This window comes from Ornithodoros turicata, unplaced genomic scaffold (genome assembly GCF_037126465.1).
Source record: "Ornithodoros turicata isolate Travis unplaced genomic scaffold, ASM3712646v1 ctg00000746.1, whole genome shotgun sequence".
NCBI lineage: Eukaryota > Metazoa > Arthropoda > Arachnida > Ixodida > Argasidae > Ornithodoros > Ornithodoros turicata.
Window position 1 is genome coordinate 3,217,106 of NW_026999400.1, and position 15,304 is coordinate 3,232,409.

Genomic DNA, 15,304 nt, shown 5'->3' on the forward strand with positions numbered 1-15,304 from the left:
ACGAGAGGGGTTTAATCGCCTCCCTGTCTCCGTTTTTCCTCCGTTTGCATCATCAGCTTTCCTGCACCCTAGCACTTTTGCCGTCTTCAATCGGCAATCGTCTTCTAGCAAACATCGCACGAAGGACATTTTGTAAAGAAAGGCAATGAAAGATAGTACCAAGGACATTACCCATGACACCAATGAAATCCAGTCCACGAACATTCCAGTGCGACGTGTGAGAGAAAGTTGGTTGACCCCGTCGTTACTCGTTCATATGGTTCAACACGGAACGACGGGGGTATACACACATAGGTTGCGCGACTGTTTGCATCACGTGTGTAAACCACCTGCTCCCTTACACCGGGATACGTGACGCATAACTTAAAAAAAAAGCATAATATCGTAGACTGATGGCTCCTTTATGTTGGTGTGCAGCCTATCTGTGGCCGCGGCGGTTGCGCTCTCAGACAGCGGTCGTGTATACACTTTCTGACTATGCTGCGCGAGCTGAAATACGTCACTATGTGGACACTGCCGTGTCCGTGCAACTTGAATGTTTTCTATGCGACAAATTCCCAAGAAAATAATAATATATTTCTTTCTGAACATCCCTTACACGTACGGCGAACAGCATAATTATTTAGTCACAGTAATGCTGGAGTTCGCTGCAGTGGAACGCTTTTTGCTGGCGAGAAAGGACTGTGGTGTGTCTGTTACAAGTTTAGGCCATCAACCTGAAATGAATTACGATCCTCACATTCCCTGCCTCGACTATCGTCCTGAAGTTTGGCCAATACATGTCAGCCGATTGGGAAGCACGCATGTCAACAACAGTAGGTCGTATAGTATGTTATCGTTCACGTGCTCCAGTACCTCCGAAAGTGTTCTAGCATGCGTAGTAAAGATAGCCCGGACCTTTGCAGTTAACAACCGGACATGCCGGCAACATATTTCCTGAGTATGAGGAGCAAACAGCTATTAAACACGCATTCACAGGGACGAGACTCTGTCGCTGCTCACACATACTAAAGAGATATGTTGCCTACACGTCCATTACACCAGGCTTGCTTGACGCCTACACTCATATGTTCAACCGGACGAATTCAACGGCCCTCGTCCCACCCACTGACACCATAGGACTTTTCTTTCTTTCTTTCTTTTTTTCTTGTTAACGATGTATGTATGATTTCTTGGAAATCCCACGCGAAGTGTAAAAGCGGACGTGTAAATTGGCAGAGACAGAAGAATTCACAACGATATAAATAAACATCCACGTGGATGCACATTCTTGGCTGGAAAGGATGATTAAACGTACGGCGTGCCTTCTCATGTGACGAAAAACCATATCTACATAATTCAGCATCAAAAGGAGTGCACACAGAGTATATACACTAAAGACGTAGACACGTGTTCTGTGTGCACTCCTTTTCATATTGAATCGCATGCCTCACCAACTCGGCCAGTTTTCCTTTCCGTTTTTACTGCACGAACGGTGTGTGCGTTGCGGTATGACTACGGTGTCATATGAGCTCGTGCGATGGAGCACTCACTGTAATTGTACCTCCACGGCACTTTGCACAGCGTCGTCCATTACATGGACGACATTCCTGACACAGTATACGCACATATCAATATCGTATATAACTGCTCTCTCTCTCTCTCTCCCTCTCTCTCTCTGCGGATGGAAAGGTCGTACAGCACAACCATCGTCGCATGCAGCTGTTTTTCCTTCTTAGTGGCCCGTTAATAGACCATCGATAGACCATCGATACAGAAAGAGGGCTTTCTCCGTGAGGAGGTAACGGCCATGAAAGCGTAATCAAGCCTACGTGGATCCATGAATACAGCTGCTTACAGTCGACCTTTTAGACGGTTTCTTTGCTGTTCATGCATGGCCTGCATGTAGGGCTGATCGGAACGAGGGAGAATTTCAACCAAATGGAAACTCAGAAATCGATGTTGCATGGTTCCCGATGATAATATATAGAGCCACCAGGTCAAATATGTTAATGAAACTGCCGTGGGAAAAAAGAAAGCAAAAGACCGTACACATCGTTCAATGTTGTTAGTTGATTTGGTTTGGTTTTACACGTAATATATATAAGATAAGTACTTAAAGAGATTGAAACCTTCAAATAATTTATTTCACTAAAAAACAAGCTTTTGGACGGGGTCCGTCCGAGAGCTCCCGAAGCTCCCGATAGCGCCCGAAATCACCCCAATAGGAGGGACGTCATCACCGTTGGCTTCTCGTCAGCCTGGTACATTTGTTCTATACTCATCTAACACTTTGCTCTCCCCGACGAACTCATGCACCCTCTACGCATCTCAACCCTTCATTCTCTATCCTCCATCCGTCTTTCTTTCTTTTTCTTTTTTTTTTTTTGCTATAGTCGTGACGACGCCCACTTCTGTGTGGACAACAACGGCGAGCCGGTCCTGCCATTACCCCCCCCCCCCCCCTCTATAACTGTCGCTGAAGAGTGTGCAGCAAACCCGTTCGAGCCACCCAACCTGGATAACGGCCGACACAAAACTTTTCTTGATACTACCACTTGGCGAGGCAGTCATATAACGTCGTCAAGCATTGCATTTTCACTGCAGATAGTGCATGTAAACTATCTCGGAGAAGCGGAAGATTTCTGACGGACCTCGATACCTTTACATTTGCATTCGGTATTACTCGCCCATCACATGGCGACCGCGCCACCACATATGGTGCCCGACAGGTACGCCGGTTTTGGGCTTATGCAAACACAAAATGACGGAGAAAGCGATAATTACGTCAGCCATAAGAGCAAAAAAAGTGGAATAGTACGAAATCTGTAAGCAGAAAACATATCTATAATCTTCGACCCGAATGTCGAATGCCGAACTTCGAATGTCGGCACAGTTCCTCCTGAAGTATGCCCAGGACGCATACTAACCACCCTGTCCCCCATTCCTTCCTGCTGTCCTCTCTCCAACTATCCACATCTGTACGCCGTTCATAGCCACAGTTGCTTCGAGGCGCCAACACGGAATTAAAAAAAAAAGAACGAGTCTACTTTATATCGTGCGTCCCTCTTTCTCTTCACGTTCTAGATCTACATGAAATATGCGACACATTCATGCGTTTGCTTAACAAAAACTTCAGTAACGCCACCTGCAGGTACGCGTCGACGAATCCCCAGAAATATTGCGAAGCTAATCAGAAGACTCACCACGGTAAAACAATGACCTTTCAGTGACCTTCGACGCATTTTTATATGCATATTTATATTTATGTTTTGTTTTTCTTTGTCTCGCCTGCGCCGACGCTCAATTACTGCGTGGGACACACAATGATGAGGGAGCACGAGGCAGCAAACCCTCAAGACGGCTTAGGACTCGTGAAGCCGGTTTTCCGGTCCAAATTTGAAGGATCAAGGATGCATTCTAATTTGAAAATGAGAAGAATATGAATATGTACGTGCGTAACGAGCTCCGTGCAGACGCGTGTTCTTCGCACTTTATGGAAAGAGCTCGAGAGAAAAGTCATTTCCGCAAGGATTAACGTAATAGCCTTTCATCAACACACGAGGCTCCTCAGCAAACACACATTTGTCGTGACATGTAGGGTAACTGCAACCAACCTAATTTGCAAGCGGAAGAGAAACGATCCGGCGCCATCCTGTCCTAACAGTGTCAGAGTCTGGTTCGGTCCTGTCGCGCGAACACGCTAATTATTCTAGTCGTACGACTATCTCGCGTGGTAATGACTGAGACTTAGTCTGTCGTATGCTGTCGCCTTTGCGTACGCAAGGGATAGCGTGGTGGTCCTGCGCAATGGTCTGTTTGGCTTGCGCATGCGCATAACCACCAATGCTATCCCTTGCGTACGCAAAGGCGATAGCGTACGATATACTCAAACTCACTTCTGTTACGATGGTAAGGGCTAGACTAGACAGATTTTGAAATTTACTGTCTCTTTCACGGCTTGCTTACTGTTGTGCCCCGAACAATTCCCCCAATACTAATTGTTACCCTCGTAATATTTTGTCAACGTGTCTTTTTATAGCATTCTTGGTCCCGACAATCCAAGTACTACACCAAAGCCGCAAGGGAGCCATTCTCAGCATCGTAAGACGTTCTATTTTTTTTTTTTCATAAAACCAACCAACCAACCAACCAACGTTGTACCCGCTGTCGGTCTTGTATCCGCCGGCCGCGTCCACGCAAGGGTAACCGCCGTATTTTCGTTTCCATTTCAATTGCAATAGTCCAAATTTAGTAGCTCGTACGTATTTAGTTCAACTCAGATTTAGCAGAGTCTTCGAAGACCGGAATACGTTCACGATAATGTTTGCGACGACATAAGCAAATCACTTTTCTATGAAGTGCATGGCTGACATGGCGTTGCTGATCTTTGATTTGACAGTTTCCTTTACCGCGTGTATTGCTTCCGTAGGGTGCTTCCGAATACTGAAACTATCTTCGTTTCCGATACCAGTCTTTCAATTTCATGCCCATGGCGCTTCCGTTATTCTTTCCGGTAATTGCCTAAGTGATGCTTCAGATGACACAACGCGTACGCATTACAAAACTGATTTCGCTTCTGCGAAATCGTACCTCTTCAGTAATTTAGGAGAACATTTATATAGACGTGCCTTCATCCTGTAGGGTGCCCAGCTCGAAATGCTGAGTTCAGGAATTCCTTACGGGCTGTCTCCTTCCGCTGTCGCAACTACAGACGGAAAGAGTGCTGCCAAGACGAAATGAAAAATTCACAGGTGCACTTTCCGTGCTATGTCGTAGCCAGGGCCGGTGTCTACGGGGGGCGGGGGCAGAGGGGCAATTGCTCCCTTCAGACGTCCGCCGAGGGGGCGCAAAAATGTCGGCCGGATGGCTGGGAGTTCACGGTGTTTGGTGTCCCACATTGTTAGCCGGTCACAAGTGTGGTCCTTGCAAGGCATATACTAACGCACTGTGTACAAGCCTATCTTTTCACTAGAATAGAATATATCAAAGGTTCCATGGATGCCGTATGGTACGTTTTTCATTCATTCCGTTGCGCCGTGTTTGGTTTCGGAGCGTCCTGTGCTTAGGAATCACACACGGAACGCACGGCCAAAGAAGTTGTATGGTACGGGCGGGAGGGGGGCGCAAATCTCGGAGTGTGCCCTCAGGACCAAAAAGTAGACGCCGGCCCAGGTCGTAGCGTTTGTTATGTAGATCTTCGTGCAAGCTTTTTATCGTGAGCTATGCGGACTGGAGTAACTGAAGAAGAACTATAAGTCAAAATGATGTTTTGTAGGGTTAATACATTTACGTACAACATAAGGAGCAGTGTCTGTTTGAAGTATCGGGGGCGATGTGAGACTTCTCTTTTAATGGTTCCTTGAAGAGTCTATACAGGCCAAATGAACGTTGATGACGAGCGGTGATAAGCATAAAGTTTATCGCCAGTGAAGAGTTCGCCTCTACTCCATTTCGTACAAAAGCACCCTTACCTGCACAATGAAACACAAGGTGTATCAGTTCCTGCACGTCGCTACAGGACTGTTGTCCCAAGACCAAACAGACTGATCGTCTGCTGACATCACACTATAGCCTGGGAGATCTCCACAAGCGCTCCGCACGCCGGCCAATCACGGCACCGCACCGGCTCATCACCACTCTAACCCAGTATCGTGAATCATCCAACACTAACACGAAGTTGTGAAGCAGGTTGAACTTTTGTTCCCATTTCCTGTTTTGTACATTCCAAAATGGGGACTGAGGAAGAAATCAGACACCGGAAATAATGCGTTGGTTGTAGCAATGTGGCAGGAACTGTCCATATTAGAAAGTCTCGTGACGTGAGTGTTCACGCCTATTCAATGCCGCCAGTATACATCTACGGGAGAGATTCAATTGCGGTTCTCCTTAATATTTATGTCTCCACGTACCATATGAAACATGAGTGAGCCACTTGTGGATATGCATCCAGTGCTCCGCAAGACGTGCTAAGGATCAGTGGAGACATCCTGTCTGAGGAACTGATAGTCGCCTGATCGTCTTTTTGTTACACACTCTATTCTTTCACCACACGTCATCCCTCATTTTCTTTCTTTTTTTTTTTTTTTTTCAATACCGTCTGGTCAGCCTGTGCAATGTTACTATTATTGGGAATCGTCGCGTTATTCAATGAATGGATGGATGGATAATATCGCGCTGCCTCTTTCGTTCGCGAAGACCCGCTAAAAATAACGACAGTCACGCGGTCTGCTGAAACACTATTGTACTCTCCAATCCAGGAATAGCTCTCATACACAAAGGCAATTGAAAGATGACCACGTATACACCGAACTATAAAAAGAAGGCAATATGTGAAGCGCATTCAATCGAAGACCTTAGTATTTGCTTAGTATCTCTCAATCGACCATCTGCGATATTTATAAGGCAACACTGTCACCAAAAGGAAGCATTTGACGTCACTCACCGACCCTTTCGAGAGAGAATTAAACAATAAATTATTACCTGTTGGATTGAAACGGATCGGCAGCCATGCTAGGCGCACGTCTAGGCCGGAGTCACGCTGGTTATACATTATACACGAACATCCCGTCATACATGTATGACGGACGTGTATATAGGCCGGAGTCACACTGGTTATATGTACATTATACACGAACATCCCGTCATACATGTATGACGAACGTGTATAACAAACATCCTTTAAACATGTATGATCATACAGTGTTGGTCACACTGCTTATATACCGGCAAAACATGTTTTAAAACACGTGTGTATAACCAGTGTGACCGTGCCGTCATACAAGCAAGCGCTCTGACTATGTTTGACAACATGTTGTCAAACAGACGACGATGTATTTGGGCACTGCCGAAAAACGGTAATGGACAAGTTGGATAAACGGGCGTATTCGCCACGACAGTTTTCGTTCGCACGAGTCAGTGTCAACAACATCGTGATGCGCGTGAGTTAATTTACACGAGTAAGTTGTAAGTCAGTGTTCGCGGCATTGTGTTGCACCATAGCCTCCTATATACTGATCAGTATATAGGAGGCTATGGTTGCACGTACGTTCAAAATGGCGACCTCTTTGCCTCCGCACATGAAGCATGAAACAATCGAAAATCAGCAAGTGCAGCCCCGTCTTCGTCGTCTTCGTACATTTTGAATAGCGATGTCCGCGAATGGAAGCTATATAAACTCCTCGGTTGGTTACTGTGACACTGACGTGTGCCATACATCACGGTTTAAGCCACTCCCACTGTTCCTCCAGTCAAGTTGTATAACCAGTGTGACCGATGTTTGAACGCCATATGTTCGAGACTATGTATAATCATGCACACGTTTGGACCAAACAATGTTGTCAAACAAGAATTGTATAACCAGTGTGACCGAGCATTATACATGCTCCTGTGACGGTCCGAGTTTCCTGATAAAATCGGTTTCACAGACTTTTTCCAATTTTTTAACATCAAAGGGACAGCGCGCCCTGTTGCTTTCAAACGGTCGCAAGAGCTCGCGTTCCCCCACAGTTGAAAGCCATAAAACTTTAGTTGACATGTACGCAGTGTCTCTTCGTGGGAAGGGTAACATCTGCTCCCCCTTGGACGGAGTTGTTTTCCCTTAGAGGCGGCTTTGTGTGAACGGCAGCATAACTGTACGTTAACGGAAGCAGTGGCAATTACAGCGTTCTTTGAATGCAGTGTCGGACGCACATGTGTTTTTGGTTTGGCGTACGTGACTGACCCGGGCTGTGACATGGCGCGGGAAGGTTATATAGACCAAGGGGGACTTTGAGAAGGGAGAGAGTGGGACAGTCGCCTAAACAGTGGTAGTTTGCATCGAGGGTCGGAACCAGCAAAGAGTCATCGAGATGTGATCCAGAGCGGGAGCCCGGACGGAAGCCCGGAGGGAGATGGACGACGGCGGCGCCTTGATGCCTGGAACCCACCTTCGACCTGAGGGTTCGTCCCCGAAGTCTCCTTCCACCTGCGCTGACGTCCGGGCAACCGAAGTTACGACCTAGAGGCCCAGCTGGCGGTGACTGACCGGAAAGAGGTGCACCCGACGACGATGTGGCGAGCGAAGAGACGGATCGACGAGGGCGGTAGCCGAGCTCCTGGGACCGAGCCTCCAAGTGGGACGGTAGGCCTGCCGCCAAGTCGCCGTCTTCGCTATTGTTTGACCCGGCCGTGGACCAAGAATGGAGACCAGAGCGGATGAAGGTCGACGGAAGCAGCAACCGAAAGCCGCAGCATGGAAAGCCGGCCGCGTAGGTCATTGCTGAAGTCATCTTCCGAGCTCGTCTGCCACGCCATCGTCCATGGCCTGGTGAAGATGGGGTGTCGTCGGGGTGCGCAAAATCAGGGTCAGTCACTCTTGCCGCTTGTTCTGTCTGCCTCGTTTGTACATGATTCGCGTATTCATTTCCCGCGCGTGTTTGTGATTGATTGATTGATTGATTGATTGATTGATTGATTTTAAAAGAAAAAAATGGAGATGGTAGTCTCGAGCCACTCGGGACTGGCTACTCCAGGACGTGTTATTAATAAAAGAAAGGGAAACTACACTAACCTCGACGCTTTGAAACGCTTTGAAAGAATAAATGAGAACATCATCACCGAGCTTGTCACCAAAAGCGAAGTCTCAAGGCACTAAAAACAAAGAGTGTCACAATGTGTCAAACAGGTCCGTCGAGACGAGAAATTGCACAAGGGCGTGCATGGCAGGTATTAACTGATTTGCTGGCCAGCACCCAAGAACCTTTTCGGTGGAGTATGGCCGATTATCCAGGCGAGACAGGGACGACACAAGGGTACATCGGTGTGCACTGTGCCTCGGGCAGTCTTGGAGTATATGATCCACGTCCTCAACTACATCACACAGACTGCAGTTGGGGGACGGGACCATGCCGAGCTTAAACAAAAGTCGTCCACTGTATGGCACGTTGAGGCGAAGCCTGTAGATGAGCGACGTGATGGGTCGAGGAAGCGCTGACGGCATATAAAAACGGAGATCTGGGTCCACCCTGCGCAGGAACGACGTAGAAGGGACACTTCCGCGCCAGTGTTCACTGCACAGACGTCCCATGAGAGTACCAATTGCTTGCTTCGCGTCCGCTTGGGTGAAATACGTACGGTGCGTCGGTACGCCTCGTGCCACATGAGCCCGTCTCGCAAGTAGGTCGGCAGCCTCATTCCCAGGGACGCCACAATGACCTGGGATCCACTGCAAGGTGATGTTATGTGTCTGTGTGACAGCACATGAATACTCCCTCAGGACGTCACACACCAGTGGAGCGAGGGAGCTCGAGCCCAGGGTGCACTGCAGAGCTTGGAGGGCGGTTTTGGAGTCACTGTATATGGTCCAGTGCATCGGTGGTCGACGGGACACAATGAAGGAAAGCGCCATAAGAATGGAATGCAGCTCGGCCACAGCAGCCGACGTCGGGTGCGACAGCTTAGCGCTTCGTTCAATCGACAGCTCAGGGATTACGAATGCACAGGTAGAGCCGGTCTGTGTCGATGAGCCATCAGTAAAGATTTTAATTCTGCCTTCATCGCGATGAAGCAGACTCAGGGTGAGTTGGCGAAGAACAATTGTTGTAGCCGATTTTCTGGAAGTCAAGCCAGGGACATTGACATGCACAGATGGTGCCTGAAGGGCCCATGGAGGGACTGCGGGTAGAACCAGTTTTTTATGCTTTGGGATGAGGCTGCGGTGAGCTAAAACGGCTTGGCAGTACCCGGACGCTGGTACCCGAAGAATGTCGCGCACTAATGTGTGACGGTAGTGGCGAGTGGAGAGCCTCATGTAGTGCCCAAGAGATTGTGCCGTCCGCATAAAGACCAGCGAAGGCTCCTTGGCTTCAGCCATGACAGGGGCAGTTGGCGTTGATTTGTGGACACCAAGGCACTGTTTCATGCTCTTTGCAAGGACGGTTTCCAACACTTGTTCAGACGAAGGACAAAGACTATGCAACACTGGAAGATGGTACATTAACATTTGTCGTATGAGGGACCGGTGCAGTCCAAGCAATGCCCTTGTAGAAAGCCCCCAGCGGGCACCACAGAGGTATCGCAGGACACTCAGTCGAGACTCAGCTCTACCTCTCAGACAACGAACCTCCGCTCTCCAGGACAGACAGCGGTCAAGAACCACACCAAGAAACTTATGGTGTGTAACACGCCGCACGACATTCCCACCTATATGAAGCTGAAAGTTCTTCAAATGACGGCGAGTAAAAGGCAAAAAAACAGTCTTCTCATGAGAGAGGTCCATGCCTCTGTTTTCCAGGAAAGCAGCTACAACATCAAGGGCACACTGTAAGCGGCGCTGTAGCGCTGGCCACTGCTTGCCGGATGTCCATATGCATATATCGTCAGCATACAAGCTGATGTTGACGCCCCGTGGCAAGAGAGCTGGTAGAGCAGCCATCACGACATTGAAGAGGAGTGGGCTGAGGACCCCGCCCTGTGGGACACCTGCTGTTGTGCTGTGATGAGACGTTTCACCATCCGAAGTCATCACAAAGACAGTTCTACCACGTAGATAGTTGGCTATCCACCTGAGAGCTCGCCCAGTAACGCTCAGGGAGAAAAGCTCATGGAGTACATGGCCGTGGCTTGTAGTGTCATAGGCTCGCTTAACATCAAGGAATGCTGCCACGGTTAGTAGACCATCCGATCTAGACTGTTCTACGTGGGTTACCACATTCAAGATACAATCCATTGTACAACGAGCTCTCCTGAAACCTGCCTGCGCCGGGTGTAGGAGCGTCCGGGACTCCAGAAACCAGTCAAGGCGGTCCAATATTAGCCTTTCCATTACCTTGCCCAAGCAGCTTGTGAGGCTAATGGGACGAAATGAAGCCAGTTCCCTTGGCGACTTCCCTGGCTTCAAAACTGGGATAACTCGAGCCGCTTTCCATACGTCAGGCACGACACCAGTTCTCCAGGAGTCATTAATGAAGCACAGCAGTTTTTCAAGCGACGCATCCCCTAAGGAGGCTATGGCCTGATACGTAATCCCATCGGCCCCAGGTGAGGATCCTTTCCTAGAGTGGGAGATTGCTGACTGCAACTCGTTGATGGGAACCGCGCGTGTTTGTATAATTGTTCATTTGAAGTATATCATGCGATATAGTTAAGTTGGGTCCGCTTTATCTCATGTGTATCATTGTCGCGATTCCTGTAATCTTTCATGCAAAGTGAATAAGACCGTTGCAGTTGAGCTTTCATTAAATCACGTTTTGTTGTTGTTAACGAATTGTATGATTGTCATTCCTTCTCGCCTCTGCGGGTGCCCACGTTGAGTGTATCCCCTTTTCTTCGGTAATTTTGTGCTCCGTCCCTCCTTCGGCATCGGAAACGAGGGACGTCACACTCCATACATGTTTGAAGACATGTCATGTATTCGTCAATGTGCTGCTGATGATACCTGCATATCCATGGAAACGTTCGATATGCAGTTGTGTCTGGTGTATTATACTGGTGAGGCAATACTATGCAAAATGCGTTACATAGTGCGACCATACCTGGGACCATATTTAGCTACGTTTACGTAGGAGTATATAAGCGCGCGTGGTAGCGCATGCATGTGTTGAGCGCACATATGTTAGAGGGATTCTGTGCACAACTGCTCTCGCTCTCAATAAAATCCGCGGCCTTTATATCTTTTTGACAGTGGTCTCACTCCAGTGACGTTCCCGTCAGCTGTTTCCGATTTTTGCTCAGTGAAAAGCAGGGAACGGAACAGTAATGGTGACAGAAACAGAAACGGTATATTACCGAAACTGGAAATAGCATCGATAACGCAAAACAGAAACCCATACCACGGTACTTCATTACCGGAAACGAAAATGGTCGTCCGGTATTGAATTCGGGTGATGGCTATTCCTGCTGTGCGACGACACGAGTGACTTCTCATTTTATGCATTGTATTTTGGCGACTCCGTTTCCTGTAATATATGCCCTGAATACTACAAGAGACCGTGGAAAGCGCAATATTGGTTCTCGAGGGTGCATCCGTCGCTTAACTCGTCCCAGTCCTCATGACGTCACACATACGACCTACGCAACAGATTCCATGATATAGCACGGAGGCGCAAACATGCGATTTCACCGTGGCTATGGCAACGTTGTTTACTACTGAGAACGTCAGCCGATGAATGCGACATTGAATGGATTTTGGATTGGCAGATTTTGGCAGGTCGAACTCAGATTTTAAGCACGACACTCTATGAGATGAAGACATGTTTCTACAGTGCCTTTTTTTTTTTAAATCCAGCAAGACGTACTCATCTCACCGATGCAAAATTACTTGTGCGTACGCGAGACACCGAAGCACCACTTGGGCAAAACGGGGTGTTGACAGAGCTGAACGCGCTGTCCTGCCTTACTGCTCTGTAACGGTCATCCCATTACCGGAAACAATAACGTAAACGAAAATATTGCAGTAACAAAAATGAAAACGGTAACGGAAATACGCCCGGTACATTCCCTGGTGAAAAGCTTCGGGGTCTCAGATTCCAGAGAAAAGTCGATAATTATGTTTCAGCTGCTCACAAACATAGCCCTTGGTTGCCTTATATTCTTCAATAGGACACAACAGTGACGTCTGCAAGCGTGCAGGCAACGGATTACTATATATACGAACTTATATATATATATTACTATATATACGAATATATATATATATATATATTACTATATATACGAACATTGGAACAGGGGCGGATGTAGACTCTCACATTGGGGGGACAAATGTTTAACCTTTTTCTTTGGGGGTGGGGGGGTGGAGCGATCGCACGCTATTCTCGGCCCGACCCACTACCAGATATACGAAAGCGATGCCGTCATCGTAGACACAAAGAGCGACACGAAGAAGAGAAATGGTTGGTTTGTAACTCTGAGCCTCCGCGCTCGAAGAGTTCATTTTTGTTTGGTCTATCAACAGAACTCATGCATGTCCCTGCGTATCCCTGATATGCGCTTCTTTTTTTTTTTTTTTTTTTGAATAGCATGCCGACCTTGGTCTGGCAGACCTTTCCCTCTAATAAATGTATATCCCCCTTCATGCATGTCTACTACAAATGTGAAACTTTCAAAAAGTTGCACTTCGGGCTGTCATGAATTCCTGTTCATGCAGACGGAAACTCGAAGGGAAATCTGCGAGTGCATGATGCATACATTGAGTGACGAGTGCCCATCACACTCAACCGTGAAGTGGAACTTTCAGCGTGCGATTCTGACATCGAAGACGCCGGGAGACCTGGGATACCTCCAACGGTGTCAACACCCGAAATTGTTGATTGTGTCCATGCCTTCATTTTGGCACATCGGCGAATCTCGGCTAAAACAATTCGAGACACGTTCAGAGAACGCAATGGGTTTGTAATTCACGAATTGGGTACATATGCGGAAGCCAAATGGGTGCCGAAATGTTTGAATGCCGATTGATTTTGTAGCACTTTTGAACGCTCCAGGTACACTTTTCTTCAGCGACTTGTTACAACGAAACATGATTGCATTACAATGATCCCGAGAAGAGAAAAGACGACAGTCCATGGAATGGCAGTTCTCCGGTGCCGAAAAATTAAAGACTTGTCGATCAGCGGAGAAGGGCGTGGCCATGATTTTCTGGGACAAGGAAGGTGTTTTGATGACTATTTCAACAGAAGGGTGAAACAGCTGACGCAGTATATAATACCCTAGCTTGCTTTGCCGGTTAAAGAACGCCTTGAAAGAAAAACTGAACCGGAAAGATACGGAAAGGCGTCCTCCTTTTGCAGGACAATGCACCGGCTCACAAAGCAGGCAAAATAATGCAGGTTCCGAAGGACTTGCAATTTGAATGCATTGAACATCCGCCGTACTCGCCGGATCTTGCCCCATCGGTCTAATTTTTGTTTCCAAACCTGAAAGGAAGTTAGATAGGAAAGAGCTTCTTAGAACAGAATAGAAATAGAAAGAAAAAAATGGAAACGAAGGAAGATTCTTGGTAGACTCGGAGGTGACCGAAGCAGCTAAAAAGCGATTTCTTTCTTTCTTTTTTTTTTTTTTTTTTTGCAGTGGTTACAGAAGCTTCAGGAACACTGCGGAGAGCGTGTTGAACTTCGGGTGAATATGTCGAATTGTAACGAAGGTTTATGTCTCTAGCCCGTGTTCTTCGTTGTCTGGCCGTGAACCTTCCAGCACCTTCTCGTACAATCAACCACCTACGCCACCTTTCTACGCTGAGTTCTGCATATGCAGTTCGGTTTCCTTCTCCATTTCCAAATTATCGAGGCATTGCTTAGTGAGATTTTGTACACGGCACCTACACCTAACTCACAATCCCGCGCGATCAGTACGGTTGCCCCATGAACGCGCGGTGTTGTTGTAGGAGCCATCGTATAATTGGTATTGTTACCTTGTCGGTTTGCTGTTCGACTGTTTGCGTCTTGCGTGTTTGCGCGTTCTGTGACATCTCAGTGTGTGTGTACTTGCTTTCTGTCGGAATCACCACCACCACCACTAATCATCATCAACAGCATCATCATCGCCATCCTCCTGCTCACCTTCATTGGCATCATCATTCAAGGAGTTTTTCACCAAAGTAACTGGTGCAAGTGATGTGGAGTTGCGGGCCTCACATTAGTGAGGCCAAAATCTCCATTTTATTTTTCCTTAAAACCAACCAAGCAACCTTGTCGCTAGAATGTGAATGGAACCGAGTAAACAGATCACAACGAACAGTTTTCTATCTTGATGTTTCTATTCGCTGATGAAGCACATAACATTGCAAAGAGTAATCGACGTGTAACGGTCGGATGCGTAAGCAGGAAAGCCCATACATCGGCAAATTGAACTCGTGTCTTCAGTACAAAGTAAAAACTATACAGTGGAATAACCAATCACGTTGCACCATTATTCGGTTGCTAGCTCTTCTTGTTGATTCATGCGAAATCCGATAAATTCGAAAACACGAAACCCTATACGTATACGGAGCTGGAAAAAACGAATCATACTTTCGCCATAACTCGGGAGCTTCGAGGACGCTTGGTGGGTGAGTGTACTACTAGCCGACAGACGTTCATTGCAACCTGGCTGCAATTCTTGGCCCACGTCAGAGCCGTGTGCAACACCGTCGAGGTCTTCTGATGTTCTTGGAGTTCCTCTTGTCTACCGGTTTGCTCCAGACGCTGTAGAGTCCTCCTCTGTATCTCAATGGCTATTGGTGCTTCTTTCCAGGGGCGGATCCAGGATTTTTCTGAGAAGGGGGTCCAGCCATGGAGAACATGCTAGATAGGTGATCTAGGATCAATTAAACCCTATGTGGAGACTGAAATTGAGGAGGGGTGAGGAC

General features: G+C 47.5%; 1 protein-coding gene across 6 annotated transcripts in view; it reads right to left on the reverse strand.

The window, feature by feature from the left end:
* LOC135374778 (beta-1,3-galactosyltransferase 5-like) overlaps window positions 1-15,304 on the reverse strand; it is a 42,773-nt gene that overhangs the window by 17,002 nt on the left and 10,467 nt on the right. Inside the window, exon 1 of one of the 6 annotated variants that reach the window (XM_064607708.1) lies at window positions 5,454-5,552. The exons of 3 other annotated variants lie outside the window; for them this stretch is intronic. The gene's annotated coding sequence lies outside the window, so the exon portion shown is untranslated. Of the gene's footprint in view, window positions 1-171; window positions 190-5,453; window positions 5,553-15,304 lie in introns of those variants that run through there. 2 more of the 6 variants (XM_064607706.1, XM_064607707.1) reach the window with 2 other exon arrangements.